This window comes from Acomys minous (assembly GCF_964271855.1).
Source record: "Acomys minous genome assembly, chromosome: 8".
Taxonomy (NCBI): Eukaryota; Metazoa; Chordata; class Mammalia; order Rodentia; family Muridae; genus Acomys; species Acomys minous.
The window spans coordinates 107880987-107903395 of record NC_140489.1 but is presented as its reverse complement, the minus strand read 5'-3'; the positions used below and the strand labels follow the sequence as shown (position 1 = coordinate 107903395).

Below are 22409 nucleotides of genomic sequence, written 5' to 3'. Positions count from 1 at the left end.
AAGCACTTACAATCTATTTTCATACAGATAGAGTTGCAGGCCTGAAAAGATTTCAAGAGCAGTTGTCATTCCTGGAAGGGCATGGAGGAAGCCGACTGAAGAACTGGTTCTTTCGATTCAAATTATAAGTGCTCTGGAAAGCCTGAAGACAACAGCAGAAAAGAACCCACAGTGTAAGTGGAGCCCTAAGGAAGCTACCTGGTGCTGAGGCATCCTCAGGGGTATTTCCTAAGGTCTATGAGGTGTTTGAGATTTAGTGTGAACTTCAACCTTAATGTCAAAGAAAGGGGAAACATATTCAAGGTAGTTATTTGGTGGCATGGTTCCTTCAATCAGCTGGCAGAGAAAGGGCCCAGATGGTAAAGTGTTTTCTATGTAAACACTGATGACCTGAGTTCAACCCTCTAGATCCAGGTAAAAATTGAGAGAAAGAACTGGCTCCACCAAATTGTCCTCTGACCTCCACAAGTATGCCATAGCATGTGTGTCATTCTCACCTCAGAATAATAATACATATAATTTTAATTGCCTTAAAACAATTCATATTGGGGGGTTTTAAAAGAAACGTTTTATGCATGTAGTGTAAAATCCTACTTTGGTTGTATATTTAGCTCCATGAATTATGCATTAAGAATTTCCAAGAACTGACCCCCAAATGTTAGCAAATTCTAAAGCATTTTTCTGTCTCAACAACAACAACAACAACAACAACAACAACAACAACAACAAAAAGATGAGCAAATACATAGCAGCCATTTTAAATCATCCAAGCAAGAGACAATGGTGTTTGAGCCAGCAGGGGATAATGAAGATAGACAAAAGCAGGTGATTACAGAACGTACATCGAAAATAGATCCAATATGGCTAAGCTATTGATGATGGGGACTTTACAGAATGTGAGAGAGTGCCAAGGTTTCTACCTAGATACTGGGCCGGTTTATAGTGCCATTCCCAAGCTTCCGAATGAACTGAGCGGGAGAGGAACAGGAACATTTATTGAGTTCACTCCACGAACAGAACATTTCATTAAAATTAACGAGTTAATTTTGACCACTTAGAGTTAGCAATGCCGGTGACATTCAAGGCACTTTGTGCCGATCCCTGAATAGCTGTCAGGGACTCCAAGTTGAGACTTAAGAAGGATTGAATGCTGAAAGTTAGCAGAAGGAGAGGAAAGGTAAGACAGTAAGAAGTTAATTCACACATGGTGCTCCTGGCAGGACAGATCCATGCATTAGTGGAGGGACTGGCCTTAGGGACAGGAAGGCTACCTCTTTTGATGAGGGAGATAGGCTTTTTTATTTTGATGGCTAGATGTCCAGGGAGCTCTGGTCTGGCTATGATAGATTCAGATCTGAGATTTATCAAGAGGAGAAAAGTTACTTGAGACACTAGGAAGAAGACACCAAAAATCTCATTTATAGCAGAAACCTCAAACTCTTTTGGAGCTTGAGACGACACATTCGATATTCTTGGTGCTTCAAGCTATTGTAGCTCCCACTTGTGTGATGCCTCTGAAATTATTTTGAGCTTCTTGGAACAACTTAATATGACGTTCTTTCCAACATGAGCAGTTCTGGGTCCCTATTGCTTTGGTCTAGTCACTAGTTTAGTCTATTACAAGTTTGAGCTACAGAACTCTTCCAGGGCTGTCGCTGGTCCTAGCTATCATTTCATCCACCTTTGCTTGACTGGGTGACAGGACCATGAAGCCACCAAGGGGCTTAGAGATAATAAAGAGAAACTATTTCTCTCTGACCCTTTGAATTGATCCAAGTTATTTCATCAGACAACTAACAATCTTAGTTACACTCACCATGGTTACCACTTTCCCAATAAAGCTTCCCACGTCTCTGTCTTACCAGTTACACCTTCTAGTGCCCTCATTACCTGTTATTTGTTAATGGGTTAGAAAACCTACAAAGTGGCACAGCTGTTCTCTTCCTACTTTCTGGTTAGATTTATTTTGTTGTTGTTGTTGTTGTTACTGTAACTTTGATCTTGTTGATTTAACTTTCAATTCCAGTTCTTTCAAGTTCATCCCTCGGATCTTTAGATTTCTCTTTGCACCCTATTTCCTCTGACAAGTCTCTCTTTCCAGCATGCTCCATCTGTTTGGTTCTCATCGCTGTCAAAGCTGTTTGTGTCACAGACTTACTGGAATGGTTTGAACATAGAGAACCAGCAAGAGTAAATCATTGTACATAGGCCACAATAGATGGCATAAAGAATAAAATCTCACACACAAATGGACAGCTGAGCCTTAGTCCAAAGGTCATTTAACACTAACAATGAGAATAGCAATAGAAAATAGTATATTCTTCAACTCTAACATTATTTTCCATTCTTGACTTTGGCAGGCTTGTTTAATAACATTTTCCTAGGTTATGTGCTGTCTGTTCATTTATCATTTCCTTCTTAAAATTTGTACTCAGTTAATAGGATACTAACCAGTATTAATAGGATATTTTGTCCTGCATTAAAAAAACAAAGTATAATAGCATATGAAAATGCCACTTATTGCTGGCATTATAGCATGAAAGTTGCATTGCTGGGGGAATATCTGTGTTGTATTTAACCAATTAATCCAAAAAGCTAAGTATCATTATCTTTGCTGTGTAAATAAGAATACACAGGCTCAAAGAGGTTGAACTGATGGCCCAATAGCATATTATGTTCTAATTTCCAAAGCCCAAGTCTAACCTCCAAAATTTATCTCTGCTCCCCCCCCCCTGCCCCCCATGATTTGAAAGGCTTTTAGCGTGTTAAGTCCGTTTTCTAGGCACTGTGGAGAACACATGCTCACTACTCTCTGTGCTGACTCCTAAGTATCTATCACTGGCTATATTGTCTATAGATGAATAAGCTCCATTGTTACAGCAGGCTTGGCAATCCAGGGGAATGCTGGTACCAAGCACCAAACAGGAACAGCTCAGAGCTCATCTCACTCACAAGACTTCATTGCATGTGGGGCAGGGATGGAGGTAACAGTAAAATGACAAAGTTCAGCTGTGCAGTTTCTCTTGGTCGCTGGGATTTAATAATAGCTGTCAAACTACCATATTTAGTACAAGCTGGTGCAAATTGAATAAGAAAGTCCAGGGGGAAACTCTAGTAATAAACCATGAAACTCCAAAGTTCAACTGAAAGGTGCTTTCCTGGCATTCAGAAGCAGCTGAGCGTGAAACAAAGCCGTACACACATCACACATGCTGTGGACACTTGTGAGTGCGGGACATCCAGACAGATGCATTCATCCGCACCAAAACATTTGTGTGTGTGTGTGTGTGTGTGTGTGTGTTTTCTTTTCAAGATGCCAATTTGACCTCACAGTAATCGTGTTGGTGGCTTTAACACCCTAGAAGGACCTGGTATCAAGTCACTTGAACTAACTGGAACATTCCTTTGATTGTTCCACTCACTTGAGAGTGAACTGGATGATGGTGGTGCTGGTGGTGACGGAGCAGCAGGAGGAAGGCAGCATGGAGAAGGGATTGTGTTTTGCATGCCAGCCACTCCTCCAAATTTCTCATTCTCCACCTTCACACCCTGTCCAAAAGTCTGCTCTGGGGGCCCCGCCCTTCCCCAGCACTGCAGCACTAAATAAAATGCAGCTAAATTCTTATTACTTCATTGTTACTAAAACACAGCGACCTCTTGTGCCGTGGATTCTGAGTGATTCCTTGCCCCTCTTCTCCCATTTTCCTCACCTGTCCTCAATTCACGGCCTCCCACATTCTAGGCAACTGCTCTACCACTGGGCTCCACACACCACCCAGGCTTTAGATTTAATTAAATAGCTACTTTGGGCGGGGGGATTGGTTGTTTTCTGAGACAGATTCTCAGTATACACAAGCTGGCGTTACGCTTGCTGGGCAGTCCAGGCTGTTCTGGAACTCACGACTCTCCTACTCCAGACTCCCAAATCTGGGGTTATTAGACACACCCCACCATGGCTCACTCGGTCTTTGGGTTCTGAAAAAGGCACAAAACAAGCCAGGAGTGGTGGTACTGTTTGAGAGACTGGCTTAAGTTCAGGGGTTTGAGATTAACCTGGGCAATGTGGCTAGATGCCAATCTCAAACACTGCATACATAAATGAAAACATTTAAAAAAAATAGATGTAGTGGGCCATAAAATTAGAAAGACAACCATAAGAGAGAGTAAAAAAAAAATCCTGGGGTGGATGGAAAATAGAAAGAGTAATGGACCGTATGTGATAAATCCATATGTAGGAAAGGGAGGGAACCAGCCAGAGTGGGAGAAAGGGGACATGAGCGCAACTGAAAACAAAGTACAGTGACATACATGCATGAAGATGACACGATGAAACCCATAACGTTATATGGTAACTTTAGAACTTAGTCAAAAAAAGAAGAGGAGCTAAAGGGATGGCTCAGTGTTTAAGAGCACTGGTTGCTCTTCCGGAGGGCTTCGGTTCAATTCTCAGCACCTGTATGGCCATTTATAACAAACTCCCCCTGCTGGTTGCCTGATTCCCTCTTTTGGTCTCCATGGGCCCGTGTAGGTAAAGCACTCACACATAACATTAAATTAAATTAAAAGAAAAATACACTGGGACAGAGTGCATTATTATTACTAATTATATTAGTAATTATATAATTACTAATTATTAGCAATTTTATTATTGGCAGTGATAAGTTTAAAATGATAAACTTTTTTGATACTGGTTTCACATGCGCAGACAATAAACCCACCAAAACTTTTAATACGGATTGTTTTCCTTCTCCAATCGAAACCGTACTATGTTAGCATATAAGTGAAAACATTTGTTCCTATTTAGAAACCTGCTTGTTTATAGTACTCTTTTATGGGACGGCAAAATCTCAGTTTAAATTGCTTCTGAATCAGGGGATTTGGAGCTAGACTTTTTATTGGAACTGACTGAAAGTCAAACATAAGAATCAAAAAAGACGTGCCTGTCAAAGTCTTTCTCTGCCTTTGGTTCCGTTTAGACGTCCAACTGGAGAGCTCCCCTCACCCACCCTGCGGCTCGCTTTTTTATTTCAGATGTTCATCCTACCACAAATAATTCTTCTCCTTTCTTTTCTTTTTTCCTGAAACAGGATTTCTCTGTCTTTTCTTTTTCTAAAAGGAAAAAACATCGCAGGAGGCTACGACACTATTCATCCTCACCAGCAAGGCAGCACCTAACTCCCACACTCCTGATTCACAGCACACACCTGCAGAAAAGAAAGCCTAAGCTCTGAGAACACTCCGTGGCCCCACATTTCCCCAGTTATCTTCTGTAATGTTCACCACTATTGTCCAACAGGAAAGCAGTCACTCCGCCTTCCTCGCCAGAAGAGAATTAATTTGTGAAAAGGTTCGGGAGCGTAAACCGTAATGTGATTTCAAAATGAAGAAGTCATGAAGTGAAACGTTCCCAGCTGAATTTGAAAAGTAGTTTTCTGGAATTTAGAATATAGTTTCCCATTAGGACACTATTATAAATGCATTAACAACACATTTACATACAGGGATGGGGAATCAAAATATTGCAAAAAAAAAAAAAAAACCTTTGGGATTTCTCAAGCATTTAGAGTGATGGTTTTCAATCTTTCTAATGCTATGACCCTTTAATATAATTTCTCTTGTTGCGGTGCTCCCAACCATAACATTATTTTCGGTGCTACTCCATAACTGTTATGAATCACAGTGTAAGCATGTGATATGCAGGTTGTCTGATATGGGAACTTCAAGAGGCTCTCTACCCACAGGTTGAGAACCACTGATTTAGAGGTGGGTGGCATGGGTTGATACGGTTAGCTTCCAATGCTAAACACTGCCTAGCGCTGGAAATCTGATGGTTACTTGTAACCTAGAGAGACAGAGAAAGAGAAGGTCAGAAGGCAAGGAAGCAGGCTTTTCGTGAGGTAACAGGGGAGAGCAGAAAAATGGGAAGATGGAGAAACAGATACAAAGTTTAAAGGTCATGATGGAAGAGCAAAGAACATGTCGGCAGAGAAAAATAACCACATGCAGAGAAAAATAACCACATAGAGATATCAGACGCACTTCTGGGTAGGGGGTCTCAAAAGCGCGGTCTTTTTCTCCTAGGGAAACAGATCCAGTCAGCAATATAAATCACACAAAACAGAGAGGAAGTCAGTTCTCAGAGTGCCTGGAAGTCTGTCTGGAAGGTGCTGGGGGGTGGAGAATTGTTGAAAAGTCTGTATGCTATGGCCAGGCTAAAACATGTCAGGGGGGGAACAGCACTTCTAAAAACAGTCAATGATGTTGTGCAGAGCATTTAGACTATGAAAAAAAAAGTTCATTTTCAGAGGAGCAGAGGGAGGATTTCGGTGGACCCAGGGTAAGCGGTGGACTTGGAGTAAGGGGTAGGCCTGGGGTAAGAGGTGGACCTGGGGTAAGGGGTGGGCCTGGGGTAAGGAGTGGGCCTGCGGTAAGGGGTGGACCCGTGGTAAAGGGTGGACCCGGGGTAAGGGGTGAACCTGGGGTAAGAGGTGGACCTAGGGTAAGGGGCGGACCCGGGGTAAGGGGTGGGCCTGGGGTAAGGGGCGGACCCGGGGTAAGGGGTGGGCCTGGGGTAAGGGGTGGGCCTGGGGTAAGGAGTGTACCTGGGGTAAGGGGTGGACCTAGGGTAAGGGGCGGACCCGGGGTAAGGGGCGGACCTGGGGTAAGGGGCTCTTTATGAAAGGCTTTGTGTTGCGTGGGAAAGTCCTTAGAGCTATGTAACACAATAGAGAGCTGAGCAAAGATTTTAAACAGAGTGTCCTGTTATCATTTAGAGAGATCCATTTGGCTCCAATAGAGAGAGGAGACAAGCAGCAGGGGTCAGTCTCAAGGCCTAAGTCAGCCACTGGCACAGCACAGCGGACAGAGCGTGACAGCTTCAGCCCTCTTAATGTACTCACACTGGAGTGAATTCCCAGTCATTAATTTCTCTTTTATGACCCCACCAGTCTTATTCTCCACATTTGTCGGTCTCTTCTAACACTCTGGGATTTCGTGAGGAGTTCGGTTCACTTCCCTCTTTCTCCAGTTTTCTAGATCAAAGTTCACTGTCAGATCCCAGGAGTAAATGCTTCCCAGTTACCAACCTCCCTAAAACAGCATCTGAGTGTGGACCGTGCAGTATGGAAACCGTCGTCACTAAAAGTCTTGTGAATGGATCTGCTAGTCATAATAACGATGTTGAGGAGTTGAAATAGTAACTGAAACCAAGCTGGTAACAAATTTAGAACCAGAGCGCAGCAGCTTCTGCGGTAATCTGTGAGGAATTTACGGGCATGTGGGTTTTACAATAGCTGACCGTGGCTAGCAGCTTCTCACCATCTCATTCACAGCAACTCCTTTTAAATATGAGCTTCTAATTCATATCCCAGGAAACAGAACATGAACTCCATGCCTAGTAGCGCACGCTTTTAATTCCAGCCCTCTGGAGGCAGAGGCAGGTAGACCTCTGTGAGTTCAAGGCCAGCCTGGTGAACATAGAGTTCCAAGACAGCCAGGGCTACATATAGAGACCCTGGGAGAATGTATTTATTGATCTTATTGCTTACCTATTTTACTAACCACACACACATTCTGTATTTACCAGAATTTTAGCTGGAGAAGATAATTCTTCACTACTAAATGGAGCACATGTTATGTGTATTTGCATAATTAAAACTTTAAAATGCAAACTAATTTGACACTTCCTTCTTTCGTTGTTCCAGAAAAAAAAATGGGGCTGGGGAGACACGACTCATATTCCCACAAGTGTGAGGACCTGAGTTTGGACCCCCAGAACTCACACAAATCCAGGGGTAGTAACAAAAGCCCCAGTTGTTCCTACAGTGAGATCAGAGGCAGGAAAAGGAGAGTCCAGGTAGCCCATAGGCCAGCTAGCCTGGGGTGGGTGCATAGCTGTAAACACGAGGCTCAAACAAGGAAGAGGCAAAAACCAACACCTGAGGTTGTCCTATGACCTGTGCATGTGTTCCCTAGCATGTGCATGCCTATAGTCATTCACAGGAACACACCGTGCACACACACAGCTACCATAAGAACATTCAATGACTATGGAAAATACCGAAACGTCTAGAACTGTCTCTACATAAGAAAATTAAGAAATACTTGAGACCTGACATTTACTAGTTTTATATATTGCAAATAGTGTAAAATAATGTGTTGCCATTGTTGATTTCTATTCTATTCTGTTCCTTTGTTTCTCTGTTTTGTTCTTTTTAATGTTTCTGCTTTATGCCCCCTCTTGAGTGCTGGCAAGTACAGACATGTGCCACAATGCCAAGCAAGGTTATTTTCTATCATGGCAGTTTCTTTCCTAAAATTTAATGTGTGGCTTTTGGAGAAGGCAGTCATTAATGAAGCATGAAGAAGAGCCAACCACCTATATATGTTTTTTAAACCTAGAATAATCTCTCTGCCATCTAGACATTTCCAAGCTTCCGTGTCTCTGCTATAACTCGGGCCATATCCAAGTCATTCCACTATGTTTTTAACTGAGGACTATGCAGACAGTAAGATCACTGTCCAAATGCCATTTGCGTGACACCAGCAACGGCTCTCTCAGTTGTGCTCTCACAGGTCCCAGACCACAACCCTGCTCTAGGTAATCCCCCCAAACTCCGTGTTCAGTGTGACAGTTCCTGTAACGACATCGTGAATACTGCTGGCAGACTCCTTTCTCTTTGCTCCCACCCTCTTCTCTGAGAATGCCTATCTAATGACAGACAAATTATAAACCCCAAGTCTCCGTGAAGTGAAGAAGATTGTGAACACATATCGATTCTACCTCCCTCTACAGATCACAAAATGTGGAGTGTAAGGCGCGGCCGCACCTGATAATGGCAGCGACCATTACCACTTGGCGGCGACCGTTAACGCTCCCGCGCATGCACAGACATAAGCCCTCTCAATGCACCCCTCCCGAACAGGGGTATGCAAATGAAGCACTCCAACACGGCTCTCTCGACTGCGGGCATGCTAATGAGGCATACTAATGAGGCATGCTAATGAGGCATCCAAATGCAACCAATGAGACTTTGACACGCCACATACAGACAGTATTTAAACGATGTGCTCGTGGGCATTCGAGGTCTTTTGCTTCAGCTTCAAGGGCGCTCTCAATAAAGCGCGATTGAGAAGAATCCTGTTGTCTGCATTGTTCCTGCCGGCGGGAGGGCGGGACAGTGGAGGTGTCTTGGAGCAATGCAGCCCGTAGCTTTGTTTGTTGGTGCTGCTGGCATTTAAAATTTTCAATTTTTTCTTAGCTACTTGTAAAATAATGTGCAAACCCAACTTCCACTTTAATATCTAGTTTTCTTGATTCTTGTAGGAAAATCCGATCTACATATTCTAGGTTTGCACACCACGAGGCCATATTTGAGCTAACCAGCAAGTGCCTCTTGGGCTCCCTAAATCTTCACTTCCTTCTGTTGTCCCCTGAGGCTGAGACCAAGGGTCATTTGTCATTCAGTGATGTGCCCTTCCTCCTTTGGTAGTTTTAAGAAGAGAACATAGTACTGGCTTGCTGTTGGCATTTCCTTTGCCAGCTCCTACTTGGGGTCGCTGGGTGGCCCTCTGACATCACGGATTCAAAAGTTGAGGAGGAGCTTTCAGGGTGAAGAGGCCAGGAATGGTCCTACTGTGCTCATCCAAGCTTCCCCTCATCTTACTCAAAAGTGGAGGTCAAACTGCAAGACCTTTTTATCTCCCACCTGGGGACAAGGCAGGTTCGGGGACTCTTGCAGTTTCTGTTGAGAATCATTAGCCTAACAAGGTTTTATGTATTTTCATTCATAGTTTCCTTAAATGTCCATGTTACTACAAGGTTTGCGATTCCCTCAGACATCTGTGGTTTTTCTTTCATAACAAATTCCCAGACTGAAGAGATAGTTCAGTGGGTAAAACAATGGACACACAAGCATAAAGACTAGAGTTCGGATCCCCAGTGCCCTCATGGCAGCTGGCCTGTAACCCCAGTGCTGCTGAGACGAAGAGGACAGATCCCCCAGGCCAAGCTGAGTAGCTAGGTTAGCTCCTGCTGCAGTGGGAGAATCTACCTTAGTAAATAAAATGTGAGTGGTGGAGAAAAACCACGCGACACTAACCTCTGGCCTCCACCAACATATGAACACACCCATCTGCACCTGCACGCGCATGCTTCCACAACATACACATGCACCTGCAAAAATGTTCTCGATACCACGGTAGTCCCTGAAGAATCACTTGGGTTAATGCCTCCCAGCATTTCCTTTGGTGTATTCTAGACAGATTAAGAAAAAATAAATAAATGTCCACTGACTTGAGCTACCTTTAAAAACATTACCTCCTTGTACTTAGAGGCAAACATTTTCAGTTCTGTGCACTATACAGAGTGTAGTGTTACACTGTGTCCCACTTCCTCTTCCTGTTTTTTCTGGGCTTGTTAACTACAATTAGGGATATCTGACTTCTCCATACAGGCTCGCGGAAGTCACACACACTGCCCACTGAAGGCTCTTCAGGATAGTTTCCTGTGTGTCATTTATAGCACTTGGATAAAATAAAGTCACAAGTAATTGCTGGCTGGAGAGGCTGAGCTGGTATTCTTTATTTGTTGTTGTTTATTACTCTAAGACAGGAAACCAAAAGGAGCAGAGGTTTGTTTACTGGTCACGGCAGGTGCAGGATTGAGCTATCACCACCAAGTTTCATCTTCCTGTTCATTCAAGTTTTCTGATAGTGTTTTGGGTTTACCCTGGAAACTAAGCCTGTAATTCAGGAGGCTGTAGCAATGGGGGATACAAGGTGGATTTCCACTTTTCAAGGGGTCTTCTTATTTCATTATGAGGTTAGCAAACTTATTCTAAAAGAATATCTCTATGTATGGAATGATAATGATTGGCCCATGGTCAAGCAATGAGTATAGTGACTGAAAGAAAAATACCCCACTCTACCAAGCTCTTAGAACCCAGATTTGTATGGGAGTTAAGGGTGTCTGTGGGATACGCTGAAGAAAGCTCACTTTAAAGTAAAGCACCTGGCTATGGAATTGTGGGTTTTCTACCATGAAGCTGCCCACTTGTCATCTAGTTATGGAGAGATGCCTTGGCTATCTGCTAACAGTCGTGGAGTTTCTGCTCACTGGTCTGACATCAAGGACATTTAGCTCTCTGATCTTTCAAAGGTTATCCTGACCTTGTTATCTCTCCTGGTCAACGTAAGTTTTTATCTCAGCAATCTAAAGTGAAAGTGGGGGTTTTAGTAAAGATCCACTGTCTCTAGCTAGTGGACTCTGGGAAGCTGGAGCCGTCCTGGGAGTTTTCTAAATGACTGAAGACAAGTGAATGGGGCTGAGCCTCAGAAGCTTGTCTCAGAGCTCCAAGTAGATTCCAGCACAGACTAATGGCTTGGCAGCTCTGACACTGGGATCCTAACCCCTGCCTGTCCATTTGTGGCTACCACATTGAAGTAACAGACCACTAGCTATTGGCAGACTCCCTGATCTGTCAGAATTTTAACCACCTAATCTGCAATTTACAGCTTGCTGCATTTCTGTCTCTTAACATCAGGCAGGGACATCCTTCTCATGAAGGATAGAATGGGTGACCATCAAGTTGGCCAGAGGATAGAAGTGCTTGTGGTCAGCCTGGCCACCTGAGTTAATTATCTGGGACCTGCAGAGTAGGAGAGCGCTGGCTTTTATAAATGTCCTCTGTACTGTGGTGAACACACACACACACACACACACAGGCACACATACATGCACTCACACACATGCATGCCTGTGCACACACACAATAAGTGTAATTTTAGAAACAAAGACAAGAATAGAGCAAGTGAATTAATCAGGAGCAAACGCCTCCCCATTTTTCCCAGCATATTTTTGGGCTTGGGTTGCTCCACTCTTAATTTTGGGAAGAAGTTTCTCTACCTTATAAAATGGGATGCTTTGTGCAGGAAAAGACTTGCCTCTTATTAAAGAGTTAAATGACATTTTGAGAGGCCCCTCCACTCCCAGTGAGATGAAACCCTGTGGAGGAGCTACATGACAGAAGAAGAGCAAGCACCCTCGCTGTGGCCTAAACATCAACTCTGCCATTGTAGACTCATTGAGCCAGAGGTAGAGAGAGGCAGATATGGTACTGCTGCCTGACCCCGACGCTAGTTTCCTGGGCTCCCATCTGCCCCCACCACAACTCCAAGCATCTTTGCCCTAATGCATCCTTCTTCTTCAGTCTCACTCACCATTTGATTACATTATGAGGGGGGTGGGGGCGTGCAGAGACCTTTAGGGTAAAAGTTTAACTTAGCTCCTTCTGCTATAACAAAATACCACAGACTGGATGGCTTACATAATAGAAAATAATTCTTACTTCCTGAGAGTAGAAGTCTAAGACAAGATTCTGGCCAATTTGAGTTCTGATAAGGACACTCTCTGTGTCTTGTTGCTGTTGGTCTTGCTCTCATATGACGGAGAGAAAGGCTCAGATGTCTCTTACTCTTATGACGACACCCATGGGCTTAGAGCCCTTCCCTATGACTGCATTTGACCTTAATGACCTTCTGATTGGTTCCATATCCCTGCACAGTCACACTGGGAGAGAATGGACTATACTGCTTTAACGTGAATTTGGGGGAAATAAAGTTCAGTTAATAAAACATTTCTTGGCTAAGCATCAAAGATTTGTAAAAATCCCTTTGACATTGCATGTGGCAGTTTTGTATTTGTGTTCATGCATGGAAGGCAAAGGCAAGACCCTTCTCTGGGGTCTCAAAGAGGCCTGCAATAAAAAGAGGCTCCTGAAATGTACCCCTTAAAACAAATGCCTTCACCCAGTGCTTAGAAAAGGTAAACATCTTGCTTCCTACGTTTCATTATTAACTTCTTAGAGTCACAAAAAATTGAGCTACACCCCACCACTGGGAAGCTGCAGCAAGGGGATCATGACTTTGAAACCATCCTGGGTTATATAGAGAGTTTAAAAAAGAACGAAAACAGTAAAAACCACAAAACCAAACAACACAATAGTTCTAAAAGTATGAGGCATCTGTTTTGTAAAAGTATCTATGGCCATTGGCAAGGTCTAGAGGTGGTGTTCCTTAGTCCCTTCTGGGGACTTAGTGCCTTCAGCACTTTGGCCAGATGCCGCATTGACCCTGGCTCAGGCTTCAGCTGCCAGACTGAGCTCTGCTGTCCACCTGCCTCTTATGGCTCCTCCCACAAGACAGGGCTACTGAGGGGGTGGGCAGGGCGTACAAGGCAGCACAGACGACTGTATTGGTTCTAGTCACTTCACAAGACCACTAGCCAATTGGCTCCTTTCTGCTATGGTTTGCTTCTGGGATATCCCTCACAAGGTCTGTGTGGTAACAGCGTGGTCTCTAGTGTGGGACCGAGAGTTGGTGGAAACTGTAAAAGAGAAGTTTGGGAGTGAAGGTTATGGGATGCCCGTCCCTCTCAGTTTCCGCCCCTGAGGTGAGAGGCTTGGCTCTTTCCCATGCTTCCACCATGACTGGCCACCAAAGGGCCACAGCAATGGTGCCAAGAGACTGTGTTCTGAAACTTCAAAAACCATGAGCCCAAATAACCCTTTTCTCTTTGCAGGTTGATTATCTCAAGTATTTGATACAGAGGAACAAAACGATTGACACACTTCCAAGTAAGATTTATAACAATGAAGACTGAGCAAAGGCCTGGCTATTTGACTGATTTTTCTAGGTTTCAAATAAATTCTAGATTTAAAAAAAAACAACAACATTTAAATATATATCTTTGGACATTATCTTAACCTGATTTTTTTTCTTCTTTTTTTTTTGTTTTCTGGTACCAGGGAATCAAACCCAAGCCTGTGCACATGCAAAGCATATACCCTACCCCTGAGATAAACCATCACCTCTACCTGGCTTTTAATTTTGGAATCTATCAGTTAGAGATAACATATCAAAAATTGCCATAATTAGGAACATTTCAAATGATTTTTAAGCCCAAATTTGTTCTTGCCCCAGTAGCTTTCTTTAGTATGTGTGTATGTACACACACACACACACACACACACACACACGTGTGTGTATATATATATATATATATATATATATATATATATATATATATATATATATATATATAATGTCATAGCACAAGTTTCTTTAACCCACTTTTGGAGGGAGTCAGAGGATAAACATGAACAAAGCAATTTGTTCTCTGTATGTGAATAGAGTTCTTTTATGTAGGAACCTTTTCTCTCCTTTCCTGTTGCTCAGCTGGTCACCTTGCACACCCTCTGTAGGGAATACACTCAGCATCTTTTCACCTACAAACCATCTACCTTGCTGTATTGATCTCCAGAGCTGGGAGATGTGGAGAGATGCTCACTGTGAAGCTGTCAGAGCTGGCTTGTCCTACCACGGACTCCTTCACTTACGAGCAAAAAGTACACAGTTCTGGCTTCCAGTTGCTTCATATTCAAATTCCATCGATATTCATTGGGAGGATCATGGCTTTTCCAAGCCCACATCTGACAATGCCTTAAAGTAGTGGTTCTCCAGCTTCCTAGTGCTGCGACCCTTCAGTACAGTTCCTCACCTTGCACTGACCTCGAGCCATAAAATTATTCCATTGCTACTTCAAAACTGTAATTTTGCTACTGTTACGAATCATACTGTAAATATCTGATTTGCAGGATATCTGATATGTGCCACTCTAAGGGGTCATGACCCTCAGATTGCGAATCACTACCTTAAAGGCTCCTCAGTGGTAGGGCAGTTCTCCAAGATTAAAGAGGTTTTCCAACTAGTTCAAGTTTTTTTTTTTTTATTAACTATCCAGGACAGTCAGGACTATAGAGAGAGACCCTGTATTTAAAAAAAACAGTGTGTGTGTGTGTGTGTGTGTGTGTGTGTGTGTGTGTGTGTGTGTAATGGAGATCAGAGGGCAAATTATGGGAGTCAGTTCTCTCCTTCCAATATGTGGGTCCCAGAGATGGAACCTACGTCATCAGAGGTGGCAGCAAGTGCCTTTACCCAGCAATCTGAAGAAAAGATTAATGATGGGAAGAGAAAAAGAGTTCAGATGGAGATCAACAACATTGAGAAGTAAGACATCTTAAAGCTGCGTGATGGACACACGGGAACTCAATGTGTTCTTTTGTTTACTTTTGTACGTATTCAAATACTCCACAATAAAGACTTGGGTTTTGTGATTGTTGTTTTTGAATTCTCTTTGAGACAAGGTCTCACAAGGCTGCTCAAGTTGGGCGAATGCTTCAGTCTTCTGAAAAGGGTTTGCTCTGTTGTAAGCTTTAAATAATTCCCAAGTGTGTCTCAGTGTTTCAGCAAGGCCAACACCACTCTTGGCCGTTTATAACACCTCTCTTCAAGCCCCTTTCACTCTGCCCCACTCTACGATTCAACTCCATCAAGTTATTTGTGATTTTTGAAAACACCCCGTTTTCTTCTCAACAGTAACTACTTACTGTTGTTGTTGTTATTGGCTTGTTTGTTTTCAGTCCACCTCAAATGTCATCAACTCCAGGAAACCTCCCCTGGCTCAGCCTGCTAGAGCTATCTTCATTTCCTGAGCTGCCATAGTTCTGTGTGACACTTCTGTATAGGTGTTTATCCATGCATTGCAATGTGCTTATTGTAATACTTTAAAATGCATGCATGATTAACAAGTTGGTAATATTCTGTGGTGGGGGAGCCCGTGTAATTACCCATGCTTGAGGTTTAAAAATACCAAACGAATCGTCTTGTTTGAAAAAAAAAAAGCTTTAGATTTTTAAATTCCTTTTGATGACTTCTGCATGAGGGGACCTGTAAACTAGACTGCATTCATTAAGCTTTTAAATGTTTTAGATTTAATAATACTTCTAAATTTGAGGACTAAAGGGCCAAACAACTTTTTAAATTCATCTGTCTTCCATAAGCTTGGTATGAGATAATATTCAAGCTAAATTACAGAATGTTTTATGCTTGTTATATTTCACTAATTCTTACAGCTGGAGAGATGAGTCCTCAGTTCTTACATCTTATTCAATATCGTCATCACTAGCTTAAGTCAAAGCTCTTGCAACTTCCAAAGGAAGGTTTAAAGAAATATATATATGAAATGTCATGAGATACCTTACATTTGTTTGTTCCTGGCTCTGTTTGGTCTTTCTAGCTATCTGCAATAATCATCCCCAGAAACATTTTATGTGAGTGAGTATGGCTACCCCTCTCAGTGCCAATGTTATGTCATGTCTTATAAAACTTAAGCCCAGCCCTCAGCAAACTGTCACTTTTGGCGAATCTGTTAGTCCTATAGCCATGTCTATTTTTCTACCTGTCATCACCAGAGATCATATAGTGATGTTTGAGTGTTGGCAGGGCCCAAGTTCTACAGGACCACCCTGCACAAGGCAGAGGACCACAGTTGAGAGACTGCTTCAGTAATGAAAAAACTGAACGGGTGTGTTCTTGGTAGGAACTCAAAGGAGGCGTGGAGTGCAGTTACGAATCCACAGATGCTTCTCTCTCTTGTAAAAGTCTGGTAATGAAAACGGCAAATCTATTGGTCGTGATGCAAACTCAGTTGCATGACAAATCCAGCCTTTTTCATTGTACAATGGCTGCCATGTCCATAGACAGCACTGGTTTTAAACATAGGCAGAATGAAAGATGGCATCAGTATTTTAAAAATGCTTGGGCATTGTCTCCATCGAGAATTCATCCTGTGTGGCCCTTCTAAAATACAAGGTAGCTAACTTTTTGGAAGGTTGTTTTTTTAAAGTGCTCGCAATGGTATCTGCTTTCCAAGTGAGGTGAAAGTAAATGTTACTTTCCCCTTCCTACAGCAAGCACAGTTTAAGGAGTCACTAGAAGAGAAACCCAGACAGGGGCTGAGACATCCTCAGGATCAGGAGTGGCCATGAAGAAGAAGGGCCACAGAGAAACCTACAGGACCACCCTTCAGAAGGGCCACTGCCCATGCCACAGAAAATAATGATCTCTAAAACAGCCTGCCAACTCATATGATTTTCTGAGTGGCAGGCATTCCATGCATAAATGAAATACTTTCTGTTCTGAGAAAGCAGAACCGAAACCTGAGCAGATTCCAGTGTTCATTCAAATCGAACTTGCAGTGTGAGTAGCTCAGAACTAAATATGGATGTGCTCGGTTCTTCAATTTAAAACTGCCTAAAAGTCTTGAGTATGTATGAGCTCCAGGGGTCTGTATGAACTTGAGATTTGAGAAGGAGTATCCTTCATGGTCACAGTGCAAGCTGTTACAGCATGCCTGGGCAAGAACATACTTGGCCATATGTCCTTGATTCCAGGTCTAAAGTGTTCTGCAATAGGGACCTGCATGTGCAGATTTCTAGGAACAACCCTCTTGTGCCTTCCAATGCTAATTTATACAGAGGACACCAAGAATCCTGGTACAAAGCAGTTTGGATGCGAGGGTCTGTAACCAGCAGAGCTCCCCAGAATCTCAAGTACGTTCGTTAGGCAAGGAGAGTGCATGCAAGAGAACAGACCGAATTCTTTTTAATCTAATCAATGAATTATACAATTAACTTATTATATCCCAGAAATGGACTCCCTCAAAGCTGATGTTCCATCACCATGCCATCATTTTAAGACTCTGACCTAACCACATTAAAGAGGAAAGGGACGATTACATTCCATTACAAATATTATCGGAAGCCAATAGTTTTGTGTCTGTGACTAAGATGACCTGACTCCTGAAGTCAACTGCTCATGAATTTCTTTAATACCATCAATGATATGGATCGCCCAGCAGTATACCAATGGTAAACCAATGCCTAAGAGATGATAATGACAAGTTACAACTCTTTCCATTGCAAAAGACAAGTCAAAATGTACATGGTGATAACGTAGTTGAAACTACTTTCCCCCCCGGGATGACAGCATAAACAAAGAGAAATTCCTGGGATTCACTGTCAATAGTCTATATACTCTACGTAGATTCTGTCACCTACTTTTTCCATGACTGTGGACAAGTTACTCACATTTTCCCCTTCTCAGTTTCCTCTCTGTAAACAGTGATGATGATGCCCACTTCCCTTCAGGAGGTTGTTGCAATGTGCAAGAGAGCGCCTAGTCCCAGTGAATTACCATAGGAAAGGAGCATTCTGTTTTCTCAGTCCCAAAGATGAGATCAAAGTTCAAAGCACAGTGATTTTACATAGCTCAGACTCTGAAAGGACAAAGACCACTGGAAAGAGTAGAACACCAAGACTTTAGGTCTCACAAGGCAGTGAAAGCATGTACCCCGATGGCTATCTACAATTGTAAATGAATGAATGATACAAAGGGAAAGAAGAGACCATGGGGCTACTAGCTCTTTGGTAACAGACATCTTTAACGCATACAACCGGACAAGACAAAACATGCTCTGCATTATAGAATTCCATTCCCTATTGTAAGACATCAAGGAAATTAAGCAAGCATTTGATTTTGTTACATACCAGCTCTACAATGTGGCTTAAGAATGATGACAAAATTCTGAGTCCATTATTTATGGCTCTGCCTAGCACTCAATGAATTATGCCATTTCCTTGGGGCGTGGGGAGCAATTCCCATCAAAGATGGGATCCTTCATATCCTCAAGGATATGAAATACAACCAACCAAGAATTCAAAGTATGCTTTTCGAAATAGTGGTATCTGATTAAACACGTACAGCCCTTTGGCCCTTTTCATTATTCCTTACACAATACAGAATGATAATCTATGTCACATCCCCGTGAATGACATAGATGATTTAAGTCATACAGGAAGACCAACATAGGTTATAGCAAACCCTATGCCATTGAATACATGGGACTTGGGCATCTGCATCATGTGTGGTGTTCATGGTGTCCTGGGACTTAACACCTAAGGGCACTAAGGGACAACTCTAATTCCTACTGGAGGTAATTCCCAGTGTTCTGGTTTAGAACAGGACACTGGGATCGACTATTGAGTTGTGCTTACTTTTAGAGGGACTGGGTGAGTAAAATTAAAGATCAAGATTTGTCCTTTCTTTCTATAAATAGCTTGATGTTCAAAATATGTAATCTGGCCATGAGGACTTTTAGAAAAACACATTTATAAATTTCTCAAGCTATCCATGTAATATCTAAATACTCAATGTTCCTCCTGACTGGCTGAAAAATGTTATCACTCCCCCTGCTCCTTATGCATTACACACAGAGGAGCCTCTTGCTCAGTACAATTTTGACATTTAGCCAAGTGAAGGGATATAGAGAGGGAAATGAAATCTGTAAAAAGGTTCAGGAGTTAGCTTTCTGTAAAGGCTCTGCCTGACTGGTGACCCAGAAAAACCACAGGTTCACAACTGGCAAGTGAGACAGCCAGTCCCTGGATGCATAGCAGACCGGGAGATGAGAGTGAGTCAAAGCAACATGACATGTGCGACAGCCATCAGATGTCCTCCTTCCACTCCCGGCCAGTCCCCTGCCATGGAACCCATTTTATTCTGTACTATGCAGACACAAGTGTGATCACACATGCACAGGTGTGATGTTTGTTGTACATTTACTATACCAAGGAGTGTGCAGACTATGCATGGCAGTGCTACCTGCTATTGAGCTGGTTCTTGGCTCATGGTACTTCAACTTAGCAATTTTTCAACTGAGTGATGGTATAGTGCCTGTATTCGTGGTGTCTGTATTGAACTACTTAGTGGGTGATACTTCGGGAGTATCGGAGTGAAGAATTGTGCTGTTTCTATGAATAAGCAAAGCAAACAAGCAAAAAAAAGAAAATCAAAACCGACAATCTACTTGAGCATTCATCTTCTAAGCTGAACCACACAAACAGGTTTGAAAATAATTTTTCCAGTACCAAGCCAGCCTGAGTAGAGTGGCTATCCTCAAAAAAAAAAGGTAGTTACAGGAAAAAAAAAAAAAGAAGAAGGTGGAAAAGTCATAAGGAACGGCAGATTCTAGAATAACAACAAAGCTCTCAGTGCTAGACTTACCAACACAAAAGTCTTCATTGTGAACTATTTTTCAAAGAGAAAAAAAGGACACTGGTAGTCAGTGCTCCTATGGAGTCTGGATTTGGGGCTGTCACAAGCAGAAACTAGCTCGTCCTTTTGTGGAGAGTTTAGAAGGCCATAGCACACACATATTGGGCATCTAATTGCATTGGGACAGAAACACTCTTATTTGCATTTGATGGGATCCTTAGGTGGTGGGATTTACGTACTAATTCCACCTTAAAAAACGTATTTGGGCCAAGATCTAACCTAGCTAAACGCATTCAACAATTAAGTGTAGAAAGCAGCACAACTTAGCAAGTAGGTGCCCTGTAGGGTGTCAGTTGGTTGCCCTTCTGGTCCATCTGGCTAAATGAGAATTGTAGCTCACACTACTACCCGGCATGTGAAGAAAGGAAGATCCAATAAGTGACCAGATCAGTCAAAGCACCCTTTTCACTAATCCCTGTACCTTTCACACCATCGCACAGTTGAGAAAATCATCAAGACAAGGTACCACAAGCCAAGGACTGGCTAGACAGCACATAGCATTACCATGCATATTCTGTGAAAATACATACACCTGTGCACATCATTAGGCATGGTTAATGCATAGAAAGCATACACTATGCTTACTTGTGTTAATGATCTCCTGTACCAGCAGCAGAAGGCTTAGGTATTTTGTTCTGTTTCTGCGTTGGGATATAGTCACACAGTAGAAACAGGCATTGCAATTTCCTCATCTTCAAAATGCATGTGTTCAACTCGACATTGTACAATTCATATCAAGATCTTAAATTCTTCAACACTGTGCTGTGTGTTATTTGCATGTAAAAGTAATGCCTTTTGATTATTTTTCTATCAGTACTTTGAAAAGCCAGGATATCATTGTGTTTTCAAAATCTGTGGGTGTTCAAAACTTCAGCAGTTGGACAATTCCAAAGACACTGAGTCCCTCTTAGACATCCCGTTGGATACGCTTGGTGGATAGGAAGTGTACACCCAGGGCTTCATGGATGCCAGACAGGGCTGTACCACTGAGCTCCATGTTCTCCCTATAACCAGCAGACATTTTTTTTTTTGTCTCAACAGAGAGCAGTCCTTAGCTGAGACTTCAACAGACATTGTGCTTTACATCATTCTGGAGACTTGATTTCACTGGAGAGGTTTGCTGGGTTTCTCTCCCCCCTCTCCCTACCCGACTGTTAGCCTGCAGGAACTGTGAACTCTACTAAACGTGAATTCTCAAGAATGGCCCAGGCAGCAGCATCCTTCTGAAGTGAGACAGGGAAGTCATGGGGAAAATATCCACTGACTCCAAGACCTCACAAAGTGGCATAAGGAAGAGCCAACAACTGGAACATTTTCGCCCCACCCCCCACCCCCCACCCCCAGGACACACCAGATTTTGCAGATTCTTCCACATTACAAGCAAAAGAGTGAAAAGAACTTCTGGTGTCAGACTAGCCTTTTTTTAATCACTCATCCCCAACACGCCCCACCCCTGAAGCTGTTAAGATGTTCAAGGTCAGCCGTGCCCCAGAGGCACCGTAGCAGAATTGCCATCCTGTAGTATTTTCATTCTATGTTCACATACAAGTGCACAACATGAGGGTGAAGAAGACTTGGTGTGCCTGCCCTCAAGCAAAGGTTGAGAGCAAATCAAATGGTTTGAACCCTGAGGACAATCCATCAGTCATCTCAGACTCCGAGTACCCTACTCTCACCTCAAGCGAAACACCCTCTTGTGGGACTCCAAATGAATGCAGCCCCTCTCTGCTCCCTCAGGACTGTGTGGGCGATCCAGAGAGAGAATCTGCCTGGTCATTTCTCTGCATCTCTGATCAGAGACCTGTCACTCTGAGAAGCTACGTCATCAGTCAGGCTTCTGCCTACTCTTTCCTCCACATGGGTTAAATGCCCCTGAACAGACAGCTCAGTCCTACGTCCTTCCCACTTTGCTGAGCTCTCCAGAGCAAGCTCTGTCACGGAACACTTTAATAACCCACGTCACAAATGAGGGCGGGGGCGGGGGGGGGAACCCTTAGCAACACAGACCCACTAAAATAAGAGGGACCCAAGACAAATGAAAAGGTTAGCTTTACAGTCATGAGAGTGTGTGAGCTTACGGAAGAAAAGTATAAAGTTAAGTGCTCAATGAACCAGAAAGAATGCATGAAACCTGATGTGACGTTTGATCGAAGTGTCAATTTAGAGGTACGTTTCACAAACTCTTACACATTGTTACATAAATTTGTTTTTTCGGAGTCAACTAGGAATGGTCAAGTCAGCCATACCATTAATTTACCAGACACTTTAAACAACTATGTTTTCAAGTTTCAGTAGCAAAATATGAATAAAGATCCAACCACCAGCTCCTACCCACCAATTCACTACATTGTGATTTAAATCCTGGATACCTGGAAATCAACTCATTTGCTAGACAG

At 42.8% G+C, this 22409-nt stretch overlaps 1 protein-coding gene and 1 long non-coding RNA gene across 8 annotated transcripts in view; one reads left to right on the top strand and one right to left on the bottom strand.

The window, feature by feature from the left end:
- The window catches only part of RASGRP3 (RAS guanyl releasing protein 3), a 94411-nt gene that overhangs the window by 40858 nt on the left and 31144 nt on the right, over nucleotides 1-22409 (bottom strand). The window lies entirely within an intron of this gene.
- The window catches only part of LOC311604225, a 62414-nt gene continuing 62049 nt past the window's right edge, over nucleotides 22045-22409 (top strand). Inside the window, exon 1 of the long non-coding RNA XR_014781405.1 lies at nucleotides 22045-22179. This is a non-coding gene — a long non-coding RNA (uncharacterized lncRNA). The remainder of the gene's footprint in view (nucleotides 22180-22409) is intronic.